Genomic DNA, 12,594 nt, shown 5'->3' on the forward strand with positions numbered 1-12,594 from the left:
ATGAGTGGACTTCTCATTGCAGTAGCTTCTCTTGTTGCAGAGCAAGGCTCTAGAGCGTGCAGGTTTCAGTAGTTGCAGCACATGGGCTCAGTAGTTACGGCACACGGGCTTAGTTGCTCCATGGTATGTGGGATCTTTCTGGATCGGGGATCGAACCTGTGTCTCCTGCATTAGCAGGAGCATTCTTCACCCCTGAGCCACCAGGGAACCCCCATGATCTGTTTTTGAGTTAATTTTCACGTACACTTCAAGGTGTGGGCCAAAATTCTTTTTTTAAAAAAATTGCATATGGATATCTACACTAGTTTCTTGAGGATGCCACAATAAATTACCACATACTCGGTGGCTTAAAACAACAGAAGTTTATCCTCTAACCATTCTGGAGGTCAGAAGACTGAAAGCAAGGTGTGGCAGGGCCATGCTCCCTCAGGGGCCTGTATGAGAAAATCCCTTCTTCATATCTTGTAGCTGTTGGTGGCCACCTGGCATTCCTTGGTTACACCACTCCCATCTCTGCCTCTGACTTCATAACACCTTTTCCTCATGTGTCTCTTATAAAAATACTCGTTATTGGATTTAGGGTTCACCCAGATAATCCAGGATGATCTTCTCACTTCACAACTCTTAATTAAATCTGCAAAGACCACTTTGTTGTTGTTCCATTGATAAGTCATGTCCGACTCTTTGCAGCCCCATGTACTGAAGCATGCCAGGCTCCCCTGTCCTCCACTATCCTCCGGAGTTTGCTCAAATTCACAACCAACTCATCCTCTGATGCCCCCTTCTCCTTTTACCATCAATCTTTTCCAGCATCAAGGTCTTTTCTAGTGTCAGCTGTTCACATCAGGTAGCCAAAATATTGGAGCTGTAGTATCAGTCCTTTCAATGAATATTTAGGGTTGATTTCTTTTCGGATTGACTGGTTTGATCTCCTTGCTGTCCAAGGGACTCTCAAGAGTCTTCTCTAGCACTACAATTCAAAAGCATCAATTCATCAGTTCTCAGCCTTCTTTATGGTCCTACTCTCACATCCACACATGACTACCAGAAAAACCATAGCTTTGACTGTACTGACCCTTGTGGGCAAAGTGATGTCTCTGCTTTTTAATATGTTGTCTAGCTTTGGCATAGCTTTCCTTCATGTATCATAGCCTTGTCATGGTGAAGGGACTTGCATAACTCAATGAAGCTATGAGCCAAGCCATACAGCCCAAGAAGGATGGGTCATAATGAGGCGTTCTGACAAAACGTGGTCCACTGGAGGAGGGAATGGCAAACCACTCCAGTATTCTTGCCTTGAGGACCCCACGAACAGTATGAAAAGGCAAAAAGATATGACACCAAAAGATGAACCCCCCCCACCCCAGGTTGGAAAGTGCTCAACATGCTACTAGGGAAGAGTAGAGGGCAATTACTAATAGCTTCAGAAAGAATGAAGTGGCTGGGCCAAAATGGAAATTACACTCAGTTGTGGATATTTCTGGTGGTGAAAGTATAATCCAAAGCTGAAAAGAAGAGTATTGCATAGAAACCTGGAATGTTAGGTCCATGAATCAAGGTAAATTGAACATGGTCAAACAGGAGATAGCAAGAGTGCATATCAACATCTTGGGAATCAGTGAACTAAGATGTATGGGAATGGGTGAATTTAATTCAGATGACCATTGTGTCTACTACTGTGGGCAAGAATTCCTTAGAAGGAATGGAGTAACCCTTGCAGTCAACAAACGAGTCTGAAATGTAGTACTTGGGTGCAGCCTCAAAAACAACAGAATGATCCTGGTTTGTTTCCAAGGCAAATCATTCAACATCACAGTAATCCAAGTCTATGCCCCAACCACTAATGCTGAAGAAGCTGAAGTTGACTGGTTCTATGAAGACCTACAAGACCTTCTAGAACTAACACCAAAAAATGATGTCCTTTTCATCATACGGGATTGGAATGCAAAAGTAGGAAGTCAAGTGATACCTGGAGTAACAGTCAATGAAGCAGGGCAAAGGCTAACAGAGTTTTGTCACGAGGACACACTGGTCATAGCAAACACCCTTTTCCAACAACACAAGAGACAACTCTATGTATGGACATCACCAAATGGTCAATACTGAAATAAGGTTGATCATATTCTTTGCAGACCAAGATGGAGAAGCTCTATACACTCAGCAAAGACCACTCCCCTCCTTCTCCTCCTGCTCTTCTTGTTTTTGGTCGTTCTGGGTCTTCATTACAGTATGCAGGTTTAGTTGCCCCGAGGCATGCAGGATCTTAGTTCCCCAACCAGGAATCAAAACCCACATCCCCTGTACTGGAAGGCAGATTCTTGACCACCCGGCCACCCGGGAAGTCCCTCTCCTTCTTCTTTTTCTTCTTCTCTTTTAATTTCTTGAGGCAGAAGCTTACTCAAATCCTTTAAAATTCACTGAGGTCTGTTTTATAGCCCAGAATATGGTCTATCTTGGTAAATGTTTCATATGCGTTTGAAAAGAATGTGGATTCTGCAATTTGGGGGTAGGAAGCTGTATAAATGTCAATTAAGTTGAAAGAAATGTGGAGAAAGCCTGAGCCAGTCCAGACAGTGAAAGGAAGGTCAGGGGTTGCTGCGGAAACTGCAGGAGTATTTCTCAGTCATGGTGGAGGCTGAGGCTGTGCAGAGATGATCTGTCCAGGGCCTGTGGGCGAACACCCATCTCTGGCAAGGAGACGCCCAGGAGGGAGGTGCGTGTTCAATGTCATCTTCGCCCTGGGCCCTGTGGCCCTCACGGCTGCCTCCCTAGCTATCTCCTTCCCAGGCCCCTCTGCTGGGCTGGGCTGACACCCAAGTTCCAATTTCTGCTTTCCGGAAGGCCTCAGGCCTTGACGGGGCTGTGGGCCTACCAGTGAAGCTCCGGCCAGACAGAGACCGCCTCCTGGATTCTGTGCCACTTAGCAGTACAGACACGGTATGTACCCCTGGCTCCTGGCTTCCCAGAAAGATCTCTGTGGCAGCTGTGGAGTCCCATCGCAAGGCCACAGATGCCAGAACCAAGGTCACCTGGGGAACTGACTGAGCCCTTGTAAAAAAAAGTGTGAAAGTGTTACAAAGTGTTAGTTGCTCAGTCGTGTCCCACTCTTTGTAACCCCAGGGACTGTGGCCCACCAGGCTCCTCTATCCATGGGATTCTTTGAGCCCCTTTGAAACCATTGCCAAAAGCCCCCTTGATCATCACCCGCAAGCTTCCTAACGCTGTATTAGGCAAAAATGCCCCCCTCAGTGCTCACCCTTGGCGCCCTAATCACCTAATGCCACCTTCCAGCAGGAATTCTCTTCGTCTTGAAGCCATAAAAGTGGCTTCTAACCTATGAAAGCGGCTTCTAACCCATGAAAGCGTCGGCTTTCCCTTGAGCCGGCCCGCTGTTCTAACAGCGTCCCGTCGGATTTCTCTGGTCTGTCACAAAGTCAGCCGATGTGTGCTCAGAGAGCCCACGCTATCTCTGCTCTTTGTTCTTCATAAACTCCCTTCCTTCTGCAACACTCTGTGTCCGGAAACCCTTTTACAACCCGCGTTCGGATGGCCGCGACCGCAGGCAGCCTCCCCGGAGCCTCCCTCTCCTCTGATCGTGGGTCCTATTCCCACGCCCACTTCCCTCGTGCTTCCTTCCCACTGCCTGCAGCCCCTTGGCTCAGACTAAACCAAGCTCTCAGTACCTGCGTAGGGTTGATCTGTGCCCACTCCCAAATTCATATGTTGATGTCCTAACCCCAGGTGTCTCAAAAAGTAACAACGTGTGGACCAAAAGAGGAGATTAAGTTAAACCAAGGTCATTCGGGTGGACCCTAATCTGATATGCCTGGAGAAGAGGAAATCTGGACACGCAATGGGATCCCAGGAGTGCACGTGCACACAGGACAACCACGTGCAGAGTGGCAAGAGGGTGGTGGCCGTCTGCAAGCCAAGGACAGGGGCCTCAGGAGAAACCACACCTGCCGGCACCCTGGTCTTGGACTCCCAGCCTTCAGATCTGCAAGAAAATAAGTTTCTGTCGTTTATGCCACCTAGTCTGTGTTATACTTCAAAATATTTATTAAAGTAAAATGGTAAATATTTATTCCATTTTGTGGGACAAGTGTGCTGCCTTCCTGACCTGTGTCCCTCCACCCCCACCCCAGCCTCCCCAAGCCCATCCTTCTGGAAGCAGCCGCAGCAGCTCTGGGCTCTGTGGGAAGAGGAGATGGAGAGGTTGCTTGTGTTTGAGACACTTCCTTGTATTCCTCTGATATAAGAAATGTCCAGTGTATTGGTGTCCGGGGGAGTCATTCTGGCTTATACATGAGTTAACTTGAATTTTATGCTAACTAGTATGGCCCATTTGTGATCTATTAAACATACATTGCATGTCTGCTTTGATTTAAAATAAAAAGGGATATTTGACTGCAAGTAAAGAATGACCATGATAAAAACACAGACTAAATGCCTCCCTTCCTGGGATGCCAATGCTTGCTTGTTCTCCTCTGATGCTAAGACTCCCTTCCCAGGTGCCAAGGTCACGCTGATTCGCTGTGTCCATGCTGATCTGTTCTTTTTTTAAACTTGGAGGAAAGTATCCCTGATGCGTTTGATGTTCTTTGTTCTGACAAGACCCAAAACTGTGCTGAAAACCATGCTTCTACAGAGCAGTTTCTCAGAGTTATCTGAGAACCTGTCTTCCTGGCTATCATCCTCTGTTTGGCTCAAATAAAACTCTTTGCTATTCCTATTATAGATTGTTTGTGGATTCTTTTCATTGACAGCTCCCTTCCCAGCCCTGTGGCTTCCAGGGAAACCCCGAGTTATGGAGCTGAGTGGAGAGTGGACAGTTTGGCCAACCTCGCCAAGTCCTGGGCCCTGGCTGAAAGATCTGGGCTGCAGGAGCCAGCCGGAGGCCCCTGGAAGGTCACTTGCATTCCTGCAAGAATCACAGCAAACTTGAACGTGCACACACCAGGCACCGTGCCTCACAAGCCTCCTCTCGGGACCCTCACAAGCCTGGTGGACAGGTGGGAAGACGCCTGCTGTACCGAGGGGCACAGGCCTGGAGCGTGGCAGGACCTGCATTCCCACTCAGCTCGTCTCAACTGCAGGGCCAGAGAGGTGAGCAGAGGTGGTTCTGACAAACCTGGCCAGAAGCTGGCTAGAAGACAGCAGAAGATCTAGAGAGAGAAGCTATTTTAATTCCAACGTGCACAAAGGTTTGTGTCTTAGGGTTAGTTCTGTTGGAGTTGTGATTGTCTATGGGGAGGGAATGGGGCAGTGTCATATTGTCACCAGCGGCCTCTAAGGATCTCAGCTGGTTGAATCCAATGCCACTGTCCCAAACTGCTTCGCTGCTCCCACGCCAAGGTCACCTCTGTCCTTCCCCTGACCCACCTCCTACTAGGGCTGGGTTACCTCCAGCACCTTCCATGCCCCTGCTCCCCCAGCAAGGGGACTGCCAGCTTCTCTGGGCAGCAAAGGGGTATCAAGGCCAGAATCACTCAAAGGCCGTCATAACAAAGACCATTGATATGATTTCAGACTCCACACTGCAAGTAACCTTTGAGAAACTGCCACTTTCGCATTCTAGTTTATATCGGAGAAAAATAGCCATTGTTATCTGAAAACGCTTTGAAAATGCTCCTCCTTTTTTTCCACCTTCCTATCTGTTGAGGCTGAATTTTCTTCATATTTTCAACCCAAACACTACGTCACAACAGACAGAGTGCAGGCGCAGACATGGGAATCCAGCCATCATTCTGTGGAGCCAGACATAAAAAGGTTTGCAAAAGTATTTTTTTCAAAGCCATCTTCACACTAATGTTTTTTAAAAATATAGTTACTTTACAATAAAAATATGCTTAGTATAACAAGAAATATACTCACTGTTATTTTTAAGCAATTAATAGTTTTTTTAAAGTTCTCCATTTAAATTTCAAATAGGATGTATTCATTTCCTGTGGCTGTTTTAACAGACTGCCACAAACTTAGTGGCTTCAAACAACACAGATTTATTCCCTTACATTCTACAGGTCGGAAGTTGGAAATGGGTCTTACTGGGTCAAAATCAAGGTGTCAGCACGGCAGTTTGGGGCATTTAAACAGTGCCTGGAGCTTGGTAGGTGCTGTATAAGTGTTAGCAATCACCACTATCATCTTTTTTAAGTTAATAAAATTTGTTTTTAACTTTCTATTATTTATTTAGGCTGCACTGGATCTTCATTGCTGTGTGCGGGCTACTCTCTGGCTGAGGCTCTTGGGCTCCAGAGCGTGGGCTCAGTAGTTGTGAAGCATGGACTTAGTTGCTCCATGGCATGTGGGATTTTCCCAGACTAGGGATGGAACTCAAGTACCCTGCATTGGCACGCGAATTCTTAACCACTGGACCACCAGGGAAGTCCCTTCTCCTTCTCCCCCTCCTCCTCCTCCTTCTTTTTTTGATAGGTAAGAAGAGGATTTATTTAGAGAGAAACAGACTCCACAGACTGTGGGCCATTATGAGGACAAGTGCCTCTCCTTCTTCTTAATGAGGTTGAGGCCAGATCATACAAGCCCTGTTATCCTGGAAGCAGTGGGATTCTTGGGGCTGGCGTCTAGCTGTGGAGAGATTTAGGCAGGAGGAAGCTGGTCAGCTTTGGGTTCAGGAGGCGTCCCTGCCCCGTGGGAAGGTGGAGAATGGACAGGAGTGGGGAAACCGCCAAGGAGACTTCTGCTGTCACGCAGCAAGGGGTGGTCATGGCTTGACCTCAGCGGTGGCAGAGAGATGAAGGGCAGTGGATGGGCCTGAGAGAAAGGTCGGGACAAGGCCCACGTTTCTGGGCCAGCAAGAGTCCAAGGGCCAGACAGGCGAGAGCTGCGCTGTAAAGTGAAGGAGCAGCTGCCTGCGTAGGCAGGAGCTTCCGGCCACAGGAAGGTGTGTGCAGGCGTGGAGGGCCACCTGCTGAGGATGCTGGAGGGGTGTGTGCCTCCACTGGCAGGGGGCCCGACAGGCGGACACTCTGGATTGTGCCCTAAATCACTTGGTCCTGGCGTTTAGGAAGGTGTCTGTAACGAGAGGTAAATTAGGCAGGTCTGGTCCGAAGATGGGGTGACCAGCCTCCCACAAAGTCTCAGTGTGCTGTCCGAGGGCCCCCGGGCTCTCTCACGTGCGCGTGTGGGTCCGCTCTGAGGGCGCACGCTTCACCTGTCATCCCTCGCTACCCTTGTCTTCTGCTGGGGGCCCAGGCCACCCACTGATGCTCGAAGCCGGTGGTCAAGGTCCTGGTGAGACTGCTGTCCTTGGGGCTGATGTCTGGCTGGGAGATCCGGGGATGCCCAAATCCTCCTTCCCGTGAGGTGCCCCAGTGAAATATGCACACCAGGATGTTGCTAACAGGAAAATGATATGCAACTTGGTTCTGGGACATTCTCAGAGAAGCCTGCCCTGGGCCTGGAGACCACTGATGTCACTGACGAGGCCACCGTTGCCATGAAACGACTGCAACCACTGAGCCTGAGCAAACCACACATTCATGTGCTCGTACAGATCATAAAACGTATGTGACTTGGGCTGGATTCCTTTGGGGTTTCCTCCTTTCATCCTCCCCTGCTATTGTTGTTGTTGTTTAGTCGCTTCAGTCAAGTCTGACTCTTCTGTGACCCCATGGACTGTAGCCCGCCAGGCTCCTCTGTTCATGGGATTTCCCAGGCAAGAATACTGGGGTGGGTTGTCATTTCCTTCTCCAAGGGATCTTCCTGACCCAGGGATCGAACCAAGACTCCTGCATTGGCAGGTGGGTTCTCTACCTCTGAGCCACAGTGGAAAGCTGTTTCCTTGCTGACATCTTGACTATAACCTCGTGGGAGACCCTAAACCAAAGACACTCAACTCAGCTGCTCCTGAATCCTGATGCAGGGAAACTGCTGATTATACCTTTTCATTGTTTTAAACTTCTCCAATACGGGACAGGTCATACAGCCGAGTATAACTCACAGAGGTGTGTAGAGCAGTGCCTGGTACTGTGTGTAAGCAAGTTATGAGTCATTCCTCTTCTTCGGAATCAAGCTGTGTGTCGAAGTCGAGCTCATTGCACTAGGTTCTTCTTCCCTTAGGCTGTGGCCTGTTCTGGGTGACGCGGTGGAGGGCTGGTCCCGTCAGTTTGCCAGCTACGTCTGAAACTCTGTCTTTGACTGTAAGAGGATCCCCACCGCCACCATCCACAGCCATTTCCCTTTTGGATTAGTTAACCTGTTTCCTGCTTTTGTAATGTCAGCAACACCAGGACTGGTTTTAAAAAAAACTGTACAGGTAGGTCTCCTTGAATGTCTCTTGGTATATGAAGGTAGAGACTCCTAAGATTAGGATGAACCTTGCTCTAATCCCCCTATCTAATGCCCCCATTTCCCCATTTGGGCACCTGGACTTCATCCATTATCTGTTGCCTTCAACATCACACTTCAGGACTTCTCTGGCAATTCAGTGGTTAAGACTCTGTGCTTCTAATGTGGTGGGGGGGCGGGGGGTGGGCAGGGGCAGGTTCCATTCCTGGTTGGGGAACTAAGATCCCATGTGCTACACAGCCAAAATAAATAAGAGGATCTTCTTATTTAAACAAAAAATCACATCTCTTACAGAGTTCATCATTCTCAATTTTTAAAAAAATCTCACTGGCTAGCATCTTTTTCCTCCCAATCGGTAGAATCTGAAACCAGTCCATCCTAAATGTTTATACCTGAGAATGTTAAGTTACAAGACACACCTGAGCCGACCACACCCCCACCCCCATCTGCCTCCAGTTCCACTTCTTGTTGCCCTGTCGTACAATCAGGCGGGAAAGTAGCCTCTGTCAGCAGCACCTCTGCCCTGGAGGCAGGGTCATCACGCCCATACCACTGGACATAGGGCTGGCTACACAATTTTGTGGGGCCCAATCCACAATGAAAATGTGGGGCTCCTTTGAAAATTATTAGGAATCTCCAGATGGCGACAGCAGAGCAGAGCACGGGCCCTTCTGAACATGCGGCCCTGTGTCCCTGCAGTGAGCCTTCGTGGGAAGCGGGCCCTGCTGGCACCAGCCGCCGCGGTCTCAGAACTCTCTCCCTGGCGCCCTGTGCTTGCTTCCCTCCTCTCCTCCCTTCCAGCTCCCCCTTGCATCCTCTTCTTTTCTGGAAAGCTGGCCAGGAGTCTTGGCTGGTGGGGCCTCCTCTGAACATCTTCGGGGCTCTAGGATTTCCCTTAACATTCATCTGGAAGATTCTGCCTCTCGCTCTGGCACCATCCTGTCCCTCTCCTGCTGTGGCTGGACTGATGTCAGGGACTTGAGCCACAAGGGTCTGATTGCAAATCAGGATCCTCTCTCCTTCCTACTTTTCCGCTGGTGTTTCTCATGCTGGGCCGGCCCACTTCTCCAGCCTCACCCTCTGTTGCTCCTCCCACATGCTGAGCAGCACTCACCCTGGACCTCCTTCAGATCTTGAGGCATTTCAGGCCCTGATACGACTGTGGGATTTTTGAATAGTTGTAGCAGAAACAGTGTCTTCGATGGACCTATTTCATGTCCCACGCTGACTCTCCTGCAGGACTACATTTCCCAGAAGGCCTTGCATCCAGCTGAGCCCATGTGACTAGTTATGGCCAATAGGATGTGGGAGGAAGTGAAGTACAGTGAAGGACTACTTTCCTGGGTCCCACCCATAAAATATCTCCTGGAGACCCTCTACCTACACTGGCTCCCAGCACGGTTTGTTGACCCTAAGGGTGCCTTGAATGCACACGATGCTGGAGCTAAAGATGGCAGCAGTCCATGGCCAACTCTGCATCAAGAAGGAAACACCCTTAGACTGGGTGATGCCCTCCACCTAGACCAAAGACCCAGGCAATTTGGAAGATCAGCTTTTGCCCCATTTTCTCCGTCCAGTGCTTGCCACCAGCTTCAGTTTTTTCAGGAAGCTCCACAGAGTCGTGTGAAGGGCAGGGACTGTGGAGGCGAGGTCCTGGTGGCAACATGGGGGCATGAATTCTGCCTTCTGGGCCCCAGTTTCCCCCGTGGAGAGATGGAGGAGGCTGATCCTTTGAGATGCCCCCAGCCTCCCCTGAGAGGCTTTAGGACATGGGGGCTGACCGCTGGCCCTCACTCCCTCTGGGTGCCTACCCCACAGGGGGGTTTTTTAGTTCGGAGTTGTTTCCAGGGGTCTGAAAGGTGATACTGTCCTTTGTGTTAATGAACCACAAACACACAGGGGTGGCCGGATGTGACTTTGAAGTTGCAAAGCCCTGGGTTTCAGTCCCAGCTCTGCCCTCCAGTCACCAGGTCGATGACCTCGGGCAAGAGCTGCCTTCTGTCTGAAGAAGAGGACCTAACTAGCCAGGATTAAATGAGACCGGGGGAAAAATAAGAGAAAAGCAAACTTGATTTCTCTGAGACTCAGTTTCCTCATCTGTGAAATGTGAATATAACCATACCCACCCTAGTGGGTGGCTAGGAGGCTCAAATGAAATAATACAAAGTGTGTTGAGTTTAGCAGGGAGCCTGGTCCTCGGATGTTTAATCAATGTCCACTGTTGACAGGACAAAGTACCTGATCTTCAGCAAATGTCAGCCTTGCCCCCCCACCCCCGCCTCTGTGTACACACCCAACATGAGGGGTCTCGCCCCCAAGTGGTTTGAGTGCTGTAGGTGCTCACAGCCCTTCACCTGGAGTGGGTGCTGCTGTGTTGGGGGGCTTTCTCTAGGGGTCCGTCCCTAGTGCCTGATTCAGAGTTTTAAAGACGTAGCTAGCGTCCTTTCCAGAGAGCGTTCCAAGGCCTCAAAAGCCCATCAAAAGCAAATTTATAGCAGAAGCCCACATCAGCCACCACCCCCCCAACCTGCTACAGACCCGTTGGCGGAAGATCAGACACCCCAACTGCTGAGGGTTAATTACAAACTTGGCGCCCATCTGCTTGGGAGAACTTGCAAGAGTCTTTTTTCTCTTTCCAAAGGCATAAACATTTGTACTGCAAGTAGCCCAGGGGGCCTGGAGATGTTTATTTTGTAGTTAACAAAGAGAAGGAACTTTTGGCTTGCGAGCTGAGTGTTCTGCTGACCCCAGGGAGAAAGAGGCTTTGGGGAGGCCCCTTACAGGAGCAGGTGCCTCCGGGGGTGGCTCAGGTCAGGGTGGGGAAGGCCAGCAGCTGTCAGCCCAGCCTGGGGGCCCCAGGTGACTTCCCCAGGTAGGAGATGTGCTGCTTCTCAGGGCTCAGTCCTTCCCAGCATTTTCACTCTTCAACAGAAGAAAGAAGTGCTTTCTTTCTTCTGAGTGGTGTGCCAGTGAGAGGCAAATGTTGTTGCTCTTTGTGTTTTTTTACACTTTCCATTAAAAAAACAAACAATGTGTTTTTTCCCCCCAAAATTGCACATGTAATTCAAGAATATAAAAGATTCAAGCTACATATAAATGCATCAAATAAAATGTGTTGAATGCTGACACAGCATTTCATAGTATGGAAGTAGAACAACTCATCTGCTCACTTACCTGCTGATGCAACGTGTTCTTTTTATAAGAAGACAAAGAGGATGCTCTTAAGTAAAGATCTTTCTGTTGTTGGGTCCCGTGGGGTCAGGGCTCAGAGGACTCGCCTTCTGGGGAGACAGTTTGAGAATCCAAGAGCTCCTAGGTGTCAGTGGTGAGAAAGAGTGTCCTGGATTAGTCTTCAGGGTTAGGGCCCAGAGCTCTGTGCCGAGGCTGCAGTTCAGTTGCAGCTCTCTAATCATACCACTTGGGGGCACTGCTGAGCAAGTCTGAAGAGGGGTGGCTCTAGTCAGGAGAGCCAGGGCGGAGGAGGCAGGGTCCGGGCAGTGTGGAATGGGGAGCTGGGCCTCAGGGCTGGCCTGTCCGCTTGCCCACCTGGGGCCATGAGGGAAATAAAAGGACATCCAAGTTCTGCATTTGTTCCTGACCTGAACGTGGTGGTTTAGGCACTAAGTTGTGTCCAACTCTTGTGACCCCATGGACAGTAGCCCGCCAGGCTCCCCTGTCCATGGGATTTTCCAGGCAAAAATACTGGAGTGGGTTGCCATTTCCTGCTCCAGGGGATCTTATCGATGAACGCTGGGTTCTCCAGCGTTGCATGTGGATTCTTTACCGACTGAGCCACCAGGAAAGCTTCCTGACCTGAAGCAACAGATTAAAAAAAAAGAAAGAAAATCCACTGCAGGCAAGGAGGCCAGCAGAGAAGGGTATTTTCACCCAATAGATAATGTTGCTGAAAAGGTGATGGTCAGCAGATAGTTTTACAAAATAGGGCCACATATTGAATATTTTGGGGGAAATTAGCTATTTAAAAGGAACTGAGTCAGGAGTCATTTTCTAAGGCGCGAACTACCCTTTCTCAGTGCATTGTGTGCTTGGAATTTGATAAACAGGGTTTTAGTCTCAGAGGCAGGGCGCACCTGAAGTTCCCCTGCTGTCGGTGGTCCCCAGGAGGTCAGGCTTGCAGAAACCTGAGTCCGCTCCTGTTTGCAGAGTCGGGACTGTGAACCAGGCCTTAGACATGCTGACCGTCTCCAGACCTATGTTGCTAGAGTGTCACCACCTTCGTTTACTGCCAGAACTGAATACTTTACCTTTATTACGGTATTTCACCTT

Source organism: Cervus elaphus, chromosome 5, assembly GCF_910594005.1.
Source record: "Cervus elaphus chromosome 5, mCerEla1.1, whole genome shotgun sequence".
Classification (NCBI taxonomy): Eukaryota; Metazoa; Chordata; class Mammalia; order Artiodactyla; family Cervidae; genus Cervus; species Cervus elaphus.